Raw genomic sequence first — 11031 nt, 5'->3', positions numbered from 1 at the left:
TAATTTTTCTTGTTTGGGAAACAGGGATCTTACTCCGTTCGTTTTATAGTCGGTTTTTCAGGTCTTGGACGGAAGAGATTCAATTCATCTCCCATATTTTTGATGGTGCCCATGCCTAGTGATTTGTGGAAGAGGGTGAAGCACTTTCGAGCAGCGTGATTTACGCTTGAGGTCGGTGATAAAATTTGAATGTGCCACCAAGTTTGTCCACTCTTTTTTTCAAATTTTCCTTCCATATCCTTAAAAAATCCTCCTTGTTTACAATGCCATCCATAACACCGATTTTCCGTCTCCATCGGCCCAACGTAAACCAAACTCGTGGATTCGTAGGAAACATTCAACAAATCAACGGATGAAAATAGGATTGCTATGCTAGCGTACATCGCAGTTAAAACATCAGTGCTCGGAAAATCTGCAGTGAAAATTACATGAAGTAATTAACTTAGAACACTTCCCTGCAAACAGGATTTAAATAGCTAATAAATAGGAGTTGGAAAAAATTTTTAAGTTTAAAAACAAGCTAATCATGGCAGATCTTATCAAAGTTTTTTCCCACATCAAGAATACACTGCCGCAATAATTTTTATTTCCTTTTTTTTATATATTTATTTATTTTTATTTAATTTAATTAAAATTAAAATAAAAATGTGTATAAGAATTAAACTGTGTAACGTTCGCGAACAAAGTTCAGGGAGGGTGTCAGTCCGCTTTGCCACTAGTGTCATAATAACGGCATGCCGCTAAATGACATCGCGTGATTTTTCTTTTTTTTGCAAAATAGCGGCTAGCCGTTAGGTATGCAAAAGAGAAGAGCGAGAGAAAAATCATGCGAAAAAATTCGGTGGTGGTTTTTTTCGTTTTTTGATCGTTTGAGGAGTCGAGCATCAACTACAGAAGTGAACGGTTGCAGAAAAAATAAACTTTAAAAAAAAAACATATGGATTCTTAAAACTTATAAGCAGAGTAACAGGTTCCAAAGAAAAAGAGCATTTAATATAATATTCTCTCTAAAAATGGAAATGTGTATATAAAGTCATTTGATGTTCGATTATTTAAGTAAATGATTTTATAAATCAAATTTTGAAAATCTTCCAGGAAATGGGATTCTTGAAAAAAGAACTAATTGATGTAAAATTATTCACAAAAAAAAAGGAAAATGAACTGAATCGAAAAAAGAAAAAGTTATATTTTTACTTTTATGATTTAACTAATTTTAAATTTTTTTAATTCAAACATTGGACATCATTGCTGAAAATTCGTAATCGATCTTGATTACGATTTTTATAGCGAGTGGCACAGTTTTGTCAAAATTAACAATTTATAACAGCAAGGAAGAAGAAAAAGCAAAACTGTTGAGGTTTTTTTTGTGAAATGCCAAATCAAGTGATCTTGGTAGACGTGGAAAATTTTCTTTGAGAAAAAAAAAAGATGTGCGTTGCGCACTCATCTGTCTTGTAACATTCTAGCAACTGGAGCAACCGGTGTACGTCTCCCCCGAAGAAGTCACATCTGTTTGGGAAACTGCCGCTCTCACCAGTCAGATATGATTGTTCAATCAATCAATCAATTCAAATATTAGCAATGGTGAGTAATCAGTGTATTTAACATTTCTTGGGGAATGAATGTAGAGTAAGAATGAGTGATCAAGTATAATACACCGCTGCTGTAGCGAGGGCATGGTGAGTTGTAGTCGAGAGTGGGGGACTGGGGACAGTGACGGACGGACTAAAACCGGACCAACGTACTGTGCGCACAACAGACCTCAAAAACGGACTCACACCGTTTTTCCAGGAGTAAATATTTTTTTATTTTGCGTTTTCCTTTTTTTTTTTTGTTGTTTTTTTTATTATTGTCATGCGGCCCAGCATGCCAAGTCAAATAAATTAGCCGGTCTACCGAAAGCTGAGCTGGGCCTCGTAGCAAGTGTAATGTAGTGAAAACACAATTAAAGGTTCGTTTTGATGATTATTTATTATTGATTATTTTACTTCCAACTTTACTTCCGACTTTACATCTGACTTTACTGAACTGTGGTCAGTAATTTATACAATAAATTATAGTGCTAACTTAAGCAAAATAGTGGAATTAAACTAGGCTATTACTAAAGTTACATGTAAAGCTAGATTGCGTTATATTATCTAGGTCACAGCTTGACTTGCAGTATGTGGAAATATGTAGGACAGATCTTAACTAGGTTATAGCTACGTTTACATTATGTGGATATATAATAGAGTGCGAACTAAGCATAAATGATTATTGAATTGGTAGATGACGATAAATCGATAATGCTACAGTAATGGTGTAATGGCTGACAACGACTTAACAGACAAATAGATACTCACATGCGGATTAACGGACAAAAGGACAAGACAGACGAAAAATATAACAATTAATGAATAGGAAGGGAATAGCACACTTGACACATAAGTTATTTCTTTTTTTCTTTTAATTTTTTTTATATTCTTATACCTTGGAATTTATCTTTCTCTTGTACAGATCAACTGGGCTGGTCGGCGTAACAATAAATGTGCCTCCTGCTCTGAAAGTTTCGTTACAGATTATTCCAATGAAAAATATAGGTTCTTGCCAAACATTCAATATTTTAAAGGCAATGATATACTAAATGCAGAAGGAACTCTTACAATACCACTTAAAATTAAAGTTATAAATCACAATTTACGTACCGAGTAGACAAACTATACAAACTATAATGACAAACTATAATGAGCGCAATTGCAGCCCATCTCATGATCATTCCGACAACGGTGTTATTGATGCTAAACGATAAATGAATATCCTTCTCCAAGATAAAAAAATACCAAAGACGCTTAACCAGAAAAACATTAGTGGAGAGAGAACACATACGTGGGTTCCGTGGCAGACAATTTCAGCATCGCGCGACACGCACAAGGAAGAACCTTTCAAAACAACTGCACCTACTAGAGCCCGTAAATAAAAAGGTAGAATATAAATTTAGCATTTTTCAGCATCGCGCGACACGCACAAGGAAGAACTTTTCAAAATAACTGCACCTACTACAGCCCGTAAATGTAAAGGTAGCACATAAATTTAGAAGCAGGCCATACTTAATAAACCTACAAAATTGCAGTAAGCTACGTCACAGTGAGAAATGACCAAAACTACTTCCCAAGAACCGCTTAACATGCTACGACACGTGCACCCAACCACATATATTGTAGGCATAACGTACGATAGGTTTCAGAATACGACTAAGCCTAAAGTAAATATAAGCTGTGGTACCAGCTACCACTTCCAGGCCATAAAAGATCGGTGGCATCAAAAAAGGATAAGCTAGTCTGTATTTGATTAGTTGCGGTAGTTAAGTACTATTGGAATAAATTGAGCGCAATGTATCCACCATTTTTCTATGGTAAACATATTTTTTAAAGGTGAGGTAATGATTAATAAATACACCCGGGTAGTTATGTAGGCCAATAACCTCTACATTGGACTCACCAATGAGGATGTTTAGTTGGGGCGAATACTAGTTCATATTACTAAAAAATGTAGCGTTGGATTTCGATGGGTTTATGAACAAATATTAAAATAAGTTTATACAATTTCGAATGATTGAAGTTCATACAACGCTTTATTATATATTTGAAAAAATTATGTGTGAAAGAGACAATAAAAATAGAGGCGTAATCTTCTTAATCTATTAAACACTATTTCAATAAGATGATATTTAGATATAGTTATGACTTAGAAAAAAAAAAGTTTCGCATAACGCTATATAAGAATTTATTGATTAAAAACCTAGTAATTCGCTCGACATCCTGCTTAGTCTGTTTGATTCTTCAATTCCTTACATAGAAAAGTTCACAATAATTACAATAAGGAAAGACGAACTCTGCGATATTCAAGCATATGTGAGATGTAAAATTAAATACCATTTCTTTTGGTTTGGGTATGTTAATCCGCGTGCACAAGTACTTCTGTGTACATATATTTTATATCTTTTGTTTTTGTAATTACCAATTAACCCTACTATCCTCTTTGTTCATATTTATAAGTTTTTCCTTTGTTCAAACTTTTCTTTGTTGCGTATGTTTTATAATGACTCCATTTTTCTTCTTCAAGATCAAACATTATTCTTGTTCTTCTTTTTTTCTAAATTTTAATTAAGTTCTTTTTAGAGATTTGCCCAGACAATTTATAATCATCCGCGTTTCTCTGTCTTAGACAAAAATCTTTTTTTTTCTTTTTTTTTAAGCAAACCCAAAAGATTTGTCTATTTATGTAGCAGCACGTCCGCAATCCTCCTTTTTTTTCTTTTCTTAATTTAATTTACATTTCTGCATTTCAATTTACTTTACATTTTAAATATTTCATAAATAGTTCTCCGTCTGTCAAACTGAGCCTGTCTTCGACTTTTTTTCTTTTTCTTGATGTTATGTTTACGCTAATCGTGAAATATTATAATTACGAATTTTTGTTATTTTCTTTCTTCATCCAGACATCTCGCTCTCCCTTCACTAACCTTTTTATTCTTCCCGGCCCTGAAATTGACTTTTCTCGCGCGAGGAGTTCACAATTGTTTGTTCGGTTCACATTTGATTTACATTGTGGAAAAAGGTTTTGCGTATCCAAAATTTGGACAACAATGACATTGGGAGATGTCTCTAGTTTTTAAAGGAGTTTCGACTCTAACGACAGCATATTTGCACTATTTCAAACCGCAAATGATTTTATTATCTGCACTATATTCTAGATCTATACAAGGCATTCGAAGCGAATTTTTAAGTGTCAGCTTTTCCACACCGACTTTGATATGACGAATTGGAATAGGTTCGTGGAGGTTTTTTAAGCCTATTCTTTCTGCTCTTTTCTGTTTTATTTGGCAGGCGCGAAATTGAACTTTTTTGCCATTGATGTATTTCTGATTAATTTTGCAACAATTACTATTAACTCAAACAAGTACGTCGACACTGGAGGCGAAAATGAAATAGGCAACAATCACCAATTAAATGTAATGGTGGTAGCAAATTTGCTGGTGATTGGTGTTGAGTTACGTTAAATCTGGCTGCAGTAAAATTACTGAAAACAAATTTGCATTAGTGGTGAGTATAAATCAAGTAAAGTCACCACAAGTCACCCATTTAGATTTCCTTTTGCAGAAAACACCTTTAAAAGAAAATTATAAACAGCGTTTAGAAAGTGAATTATTAATTCGCAAATTTAAAAAAATTAAAAAAAAATAAAGTGAAATTATAATTGTGAATTGTGACGAAAAAAAAGAGAAAGAAAAAAAATTTAGTAAAATTATATACAATTTTTTTTTAAACACCGAGCTAAATTAAGCAATGTTAACCAATATGTACATTTCCAGCACAATGCATCGTAACTTCCTTTTGTGCTCCTTCATTGCAGACGAGAAGGGGCAGAAAAGACTTACGCGACGCATAAGAGGGATCACCACGGAATGAGCGAGAAAGGTTTTATGGAACGAACCACCAATGATACCTCAAAACGAGTAAGTAAACTGTTTCTAATGTCTGCAAACGACGTAGAATAAACAACCATTATAATGTTTTTGTCATTTATTACTGTAATTCGCGTTGATGGAACGTATAAAATTTACTTCTAGATTTACGACCATGAATTGAAGCTTGTGGCAGTCAATTTCAAACTTTCCGGGCCTTCCCGCGATTCCTATGTGTGGAGGCAACCCGGGAATACCATTGGAATAGGCAAGATAGCAATGATTGGCTGTTCGGTAAGAGATAAAATAAATAAAAGCGCTAAAAAACCACATCTTTTTAATTTTTTTTCAGGTACAAGCCGATACTCCCTAGAGCCTTGGCTGAAGAGAAATAGAAAAAGAAAATACAACGAAATCCATTACAAGGCGAGATATATTGCAGAAAGATTTATTAGTATTATTATTTCGAAAATCTAACTACAGTTTTTGTACATTTCTGTAAGTCGTTGGCGCATTCTACAGGAAGAGCGGAAGAGCTGCTACAGTCCAAAGAAGCTGGGAAGTGTGCGCTACAAAGTGAAAGGAGATCTTTCAAATACTTCAGCTCAGCAGGCGACCTATGAAGATGACTGTGTTGATATTTGTGTGGAGGCACTTCAATTGAGGCACTCGAGCAAAGAACTTAGAACTTGTTTCAAAAATTGTAAATATTACAAGAGTCCTAAAAACATAAGTACATTTTAAAGTTATAATTCGCAAAAATTTACATAAAATTTATATAAATATGGAAAGTATTATTTCTTATTTTGATAAAAAAAACTTCTTATGCACTGGCAATTAAATGCAAATTTCTTGAGAATCGACCATGATCATTTCAACATTTAAATTCGATTATCATTTTATAGCCTAACACAAATTGTGCATAACTTTGCCTTATGTGGTTTGCTTATACAAAACAATCGTCATTATTTACTCCTCTCTGTTAATAATGCGTTGTAATGGAAAATTTGGGGGGAAGTTTTGAAAAGTTGGTGACAGTGATACATAATTAGCTGCTTGTTCATTGAAACGGAGAAAACTGACGAGCGCGACAGAAAAAAGCATCACTTTGAAACGGGCGTGAAAAGCTTTGCGTGATGCTTCCGACCACTTCAAAGCGAGTAAGTAAGTTGTTTATAAACGACGCATAAATATATGTTATATCGATGAATGTAATTTCTACGAGTTCAGAAGTTCCGCGTTTCCGAAGTCAGTGTTAGGAAAAATTGCTCGGGTGCTGGTACGGATATTAAGAAAAAATAAATTAGGTCCGAAAAATTTACAACAAATAAAAATTTAAAGGAGGAATTAGCTACAAATTTAAACGATATGACGAGCGTATGATGTACGGGGAAATGAAAGAAATAACTGTATCTGAATGTAGAGAAAAGTAATCATTAACATTTTAATTATATTAAATGAAATTTTCCAATTTCATTGTAAAAACCAACTAAAACGAATGGCTATTTGCGTTGAAAAATTTTCTTACTTATTTGTAAGTTTTGTAAAGTAAACATTTTAAAATGTTCCCATCTTTTTAAAGGAAGTTGTTGGAATATTTTTATTTTTTTAAATGAAGTTTTTGAAACGTTTTCATAGTGAAATAAATATTTTATTTTATATACATTACAATATGCTTTTATAATTTTTTCCATTCCTTTTTTCTTCTCTTCTTCTTCTTCCACAGAATGAGTAAATGCTGAGCCCACTTGATTTGAGTACACCGAAGTTGGAACGGGCCGTTCTTAACCTCAAATATTTCAGCAATTTATAAAATTGATTAATAAGTAAAATAATAAAAAAAATGTTTTCTTATATTCCTTTCTTTGCTTGTTTTCCGCAAAATCACATAAAAATATTATTATTTTTCTTCCATCTTTTATACATTTTTCATTTGTAATACCTTTAAATTTTAAAAAATTTTGTCATTACACTATTGTATTACACTTTGTTATTATAATAGGAACACACCGTGACTTGCTGAAAAGCAGATGACAAACCGTAGCTATAACTATGTATGGTGTTAAGAAGGTTTTATTTTCGAGTTTAAATTATATACAAAAGTTCCGTATTAAGTCCGATTTGTTTTAAAATATACATGACGTCACGTATTTAATTGCTTAATTGAGAATTTGAGAATGTTTCGATACCGACGACCTTATCCTCTTCAATTCACACCTTGGCCTAGATTCGGATAGCCAATCTGCTCAATCCGCTATGGATGTTATTTCTAATAACGTCGCATCTCTGCAACTTATATTGGCCATTCCTAGGAATCCTCGGTGTATGATGAAATTATACGCAGAGGCGTATAAAATCACGTATAAAAAATTTAGCTCTCGCTTCGTATTCATTTGTTCGACAAAAGCTAACTGTCAGCTACGATAATATCCTCCATATGGCTGATCTTTATCTTTAATAATATGTCTCCCTTTAGCGCTTGGCGTCTCCACTTATACTCTAAGTTTGGAACAAATGGCGGATATTACGCCTTTGCGTAAAAGGCTTCGTTTAAATGCTAATGGCATCAACCATATCTTTTTTGCTACGAATCATCTGGCTCCACCTCTTCCTCATAATCTCATGGCTGTCAGCTTTTCTCATTCATATTTCCAAGTTTTCGCTGAGAAACTTAATGATTTCAATATTCTGAAATTTGATGAACAAATTTTCTTTATGAACGTCACATTTCTCAACCCGCGAATAGAAATCTTCGCTCAGAAACTTAATAATTTGAATATTCTGAAATTTGACAAATGGATTTTCGTTATGATTCTCACAATTCTCAACCTGTAATCAAATTTTTACGAATAGAAAAATCTCACTCCTTAAACCTAGTTAACGTCAATTGGAAACAGTTCTCTCATTTTCAGTGACGGATCTAAATCTGGTGTCGTCTCCAATGGTTTTTTGTTTGCTTATATTAACATTGAAGGATACTTCTCAAGTCACCATAACAGTTTCAAAGACTCAGACAGGAAATCACTTTTTTCTAACTTTATAATTGTTGTCTGCAGCTAGAACTCATTCATATATACTGGAAATTAGATCCTTCTAAATCTATAATCCGAAGCTTTCAATTATCACTTTTCCTGAATACTCAGTCAAATGGTCGCCCATGGAAATATGTAATAGCATGTCTGTCTATATAAGAATAATCACGCAGACAAAACCTACTTACCCAACGCACAAATTGTAAGTTATGGGGCACTCCCTACTCGATTCTACCTATGGTTTCCTTCGGCCCATAATTTGCAATAGGAGACTTTAGAAAGAAAGTTAGGTCCGATGACTATCTAACCTACTTTCCAGTCAGACAAAAAAAAAGCTTTAAACAAAAAAAAACATTTTTATATATATGTTTTTTCTCTTCCTTTTAATTCATATCTCCTTCAATAACACAAACAATATTAATGCCCCTATATTAATCGAATGGAATCGAAGAGAACGCATCAAACAATTTGTAAATACATATGCATGACTACTTAAATTATGTTATTTACTAAGCAAATTATATGTGTACATATGCATGCATAAGGTATATACGATAAGGAACCTGTCATGTCGATTGGAGGTCACGTCGCGATGTAGTTGATATTCTAGATAATTAAGACAATTATGCAATCGATGACGTAAGAATGACTGAGAGAGAATTGTAGAGTTATTTCACTTTACGACAAATTTCAGTGTAAAAATTCTATTAAATTTCACAAAAGTTATTTTGCAACTATTAACGTACTTTTACTTATTCTCTACTATTTTTTTAGCTTTTAATGAACATTAAATTATATTTTCAATATTTTACTCTTTTTAAAAATGAACAAATGTATAGAAACAATATATATATGCAACATTTTAAATATAGCAATACAAAAACGTTGTATGCGTACAATATATTTTTTATTACTATAATTAGATGTGTACGACAAAATAGAATCGTGTATATGCGAATGTATAAGTTAAGGACCATTCTAACAAAAAGCGTAAATTCACGAACCACGCTAATAGATAACATAAAATATAAAATTTCATAAACAATGAGTGTCATACGAAATCATTATAAACACTTCTCATCAATCTCCTATTGAACGAACCGGATAACCCAAAAGTTTCCTACAAGGTAATTTGTTAAAATAAAATCAGTTCATTACCAGACATCAATAGTATTAGCATCTTAAGTTCTCTAAATAAAAATAAATGTTAAGTAGAAAAAAATAAAAATTTGTGTTTTCATTAAGGATTCACAAAGAATTAAATAGCGTTTTTAAGAAACCTAATCAATAAATAAAAACTTATACAACTGGCGACCGAGTAGATGTTCCAGTGAAGGAAGGACCCCGATGCTTCGGACTGAGCTTCATTGCACAAAAGCATAATTCAAAGGAATGCTGATATTCCAAAAAGAAAAATAAAAAGTAAAAATAATAATAAAGTTTCGATAGAAAAAAAGAAGAAAAAAATAATAACAATAATAAACAAGCAAAAGGAACGCAAAAATTCATCTGGTTAAAAAGAAAAACTTTGTTAACAATAACAAAGAAACCTATCGTAAGTTCCGGTCTACTTCAAACAGCATAGGAAGCGGCGAGGAGCCCAAGTAGGAGTTACCAAAATATAGCATCAGTCCGAGGAGCAACCAAGCCGAAGGAGCAAAAGAGAGCAGTACAGCAACTGGGAACAGAAGGAACAACAACAGATTGATGGTAATGGATTCACCAACTATGGTACCACATAAGAAGAAAACAATAAAAGTTGTAACGTCCACGAACAAATTTAGGGTAGGGTGTCAATCGGTTTATGTCAGCCGAAAACATAGCAATAACGGCAGCCCGTTATGCAAAATCGCGTAATTTTGCGGTTCATTCCTTTTTTTGCAAGAATAGGGGCCGCTAGCCGCTAGGTAGCCAAATCAAAAGGAAAAGAGAAAATCATGCGAAGAAATTAGGTTTCGGTTTTGGTTTGATTTGCCAGCTAGTGAGAGTTTGGTTTTGACAGCGCAGCAGAAAGGTTCTGTTTTATCTTGAAAAAAATCTATCGCTAATAAAAAAATCAAAGTACTTTGATATGTTTCATTGTGTTATGTTAGTAGAACAGATGACATTGCAAACAGTACAGTAGAATGTGCAAGGAAAAAAAACCAAGAAAAAAAAACGAAAATTGTGCAACAATTATTTGTAAAAATTTGTAAAAATTCACTTAAGATGAATGTGTTAGTAGAATAGGTTACATTGAAAACAGTACAGTAGAATGTGCAAGGACAAAAACCAAAAAGAAAAAAAAAACAAAAATTGTGCGACAATTTTTAGTAAAAATTTGTAAAAATTTGTAAAAATTTTTTTTTTTAAGATGAATTTGTTGGTAAAAGAGATTACATTGGAAACAGCACAGTAGAATACGCATTAGAGCATTTGGTGGCAAACAAAAAGAAGAAAAAAGAATCCGAGAGAAAGAACAAAAACTGTGCAACAAATATGTATAAAAATTTGTAAATTTCATTTTAAGAGAAATTTATTTGTGTATTAATAAAAACTAGCAAATGTAAAAGGTAT

At 32.8% G+C, this 11031-nt stretch overlaps 1 long non-coding RNA gene across 6 annotated transcripts; it reads left to right on the top strand.

Moving 5' to 3' along the window:
* Positions 1-405: 405 nt before the first annotated feature.
* LOC119642080 lies at positions 406-7322 on the top strand. Of its 6 annotated transcripts, none has more exons than XR_005247933.1 (6): positions 406-1584; positions 2497-5081; positions 5351-5494; positions 5609-5737; positions 5796-6603; positions 7170-7322. It is a non-coding gene; the product is annotated as an uncharacterized LOC119642080 (long non-coding RNA). The 6 variants fall into 6 exon arrangements; XR_005247936.1 differs by having other exon boundaries at positions 406-2960; positions 4866-5081; XR_005247935.1 differs by having other exon boundaries at positions 406-2960; positions 4478-5081.
* The last annotated feature ends 3709 nt before the right edge of the window (positions 7323-11031 follow it).

Source organism: Glossina fuscipes, unplaced genomic scaffold (assembly GCF_014805625.2).
Source record: "Glossina fuscipes isolate IAEA_lab_2018 unplaced genomic scaffold, Yale_Gfus_2 213, whole genome shotgun sequence".
Lineage (NCBI taxonomy): Eukaryota > Metazoa > Arthropoda > Insecta > Diptera > Glossinidae > Glossina > Glossina fuscipes.
Note: the sequence above shows the minus strand (reverse complement) of the source record. Positions and strands in the feature narration are given on the sequence as shown.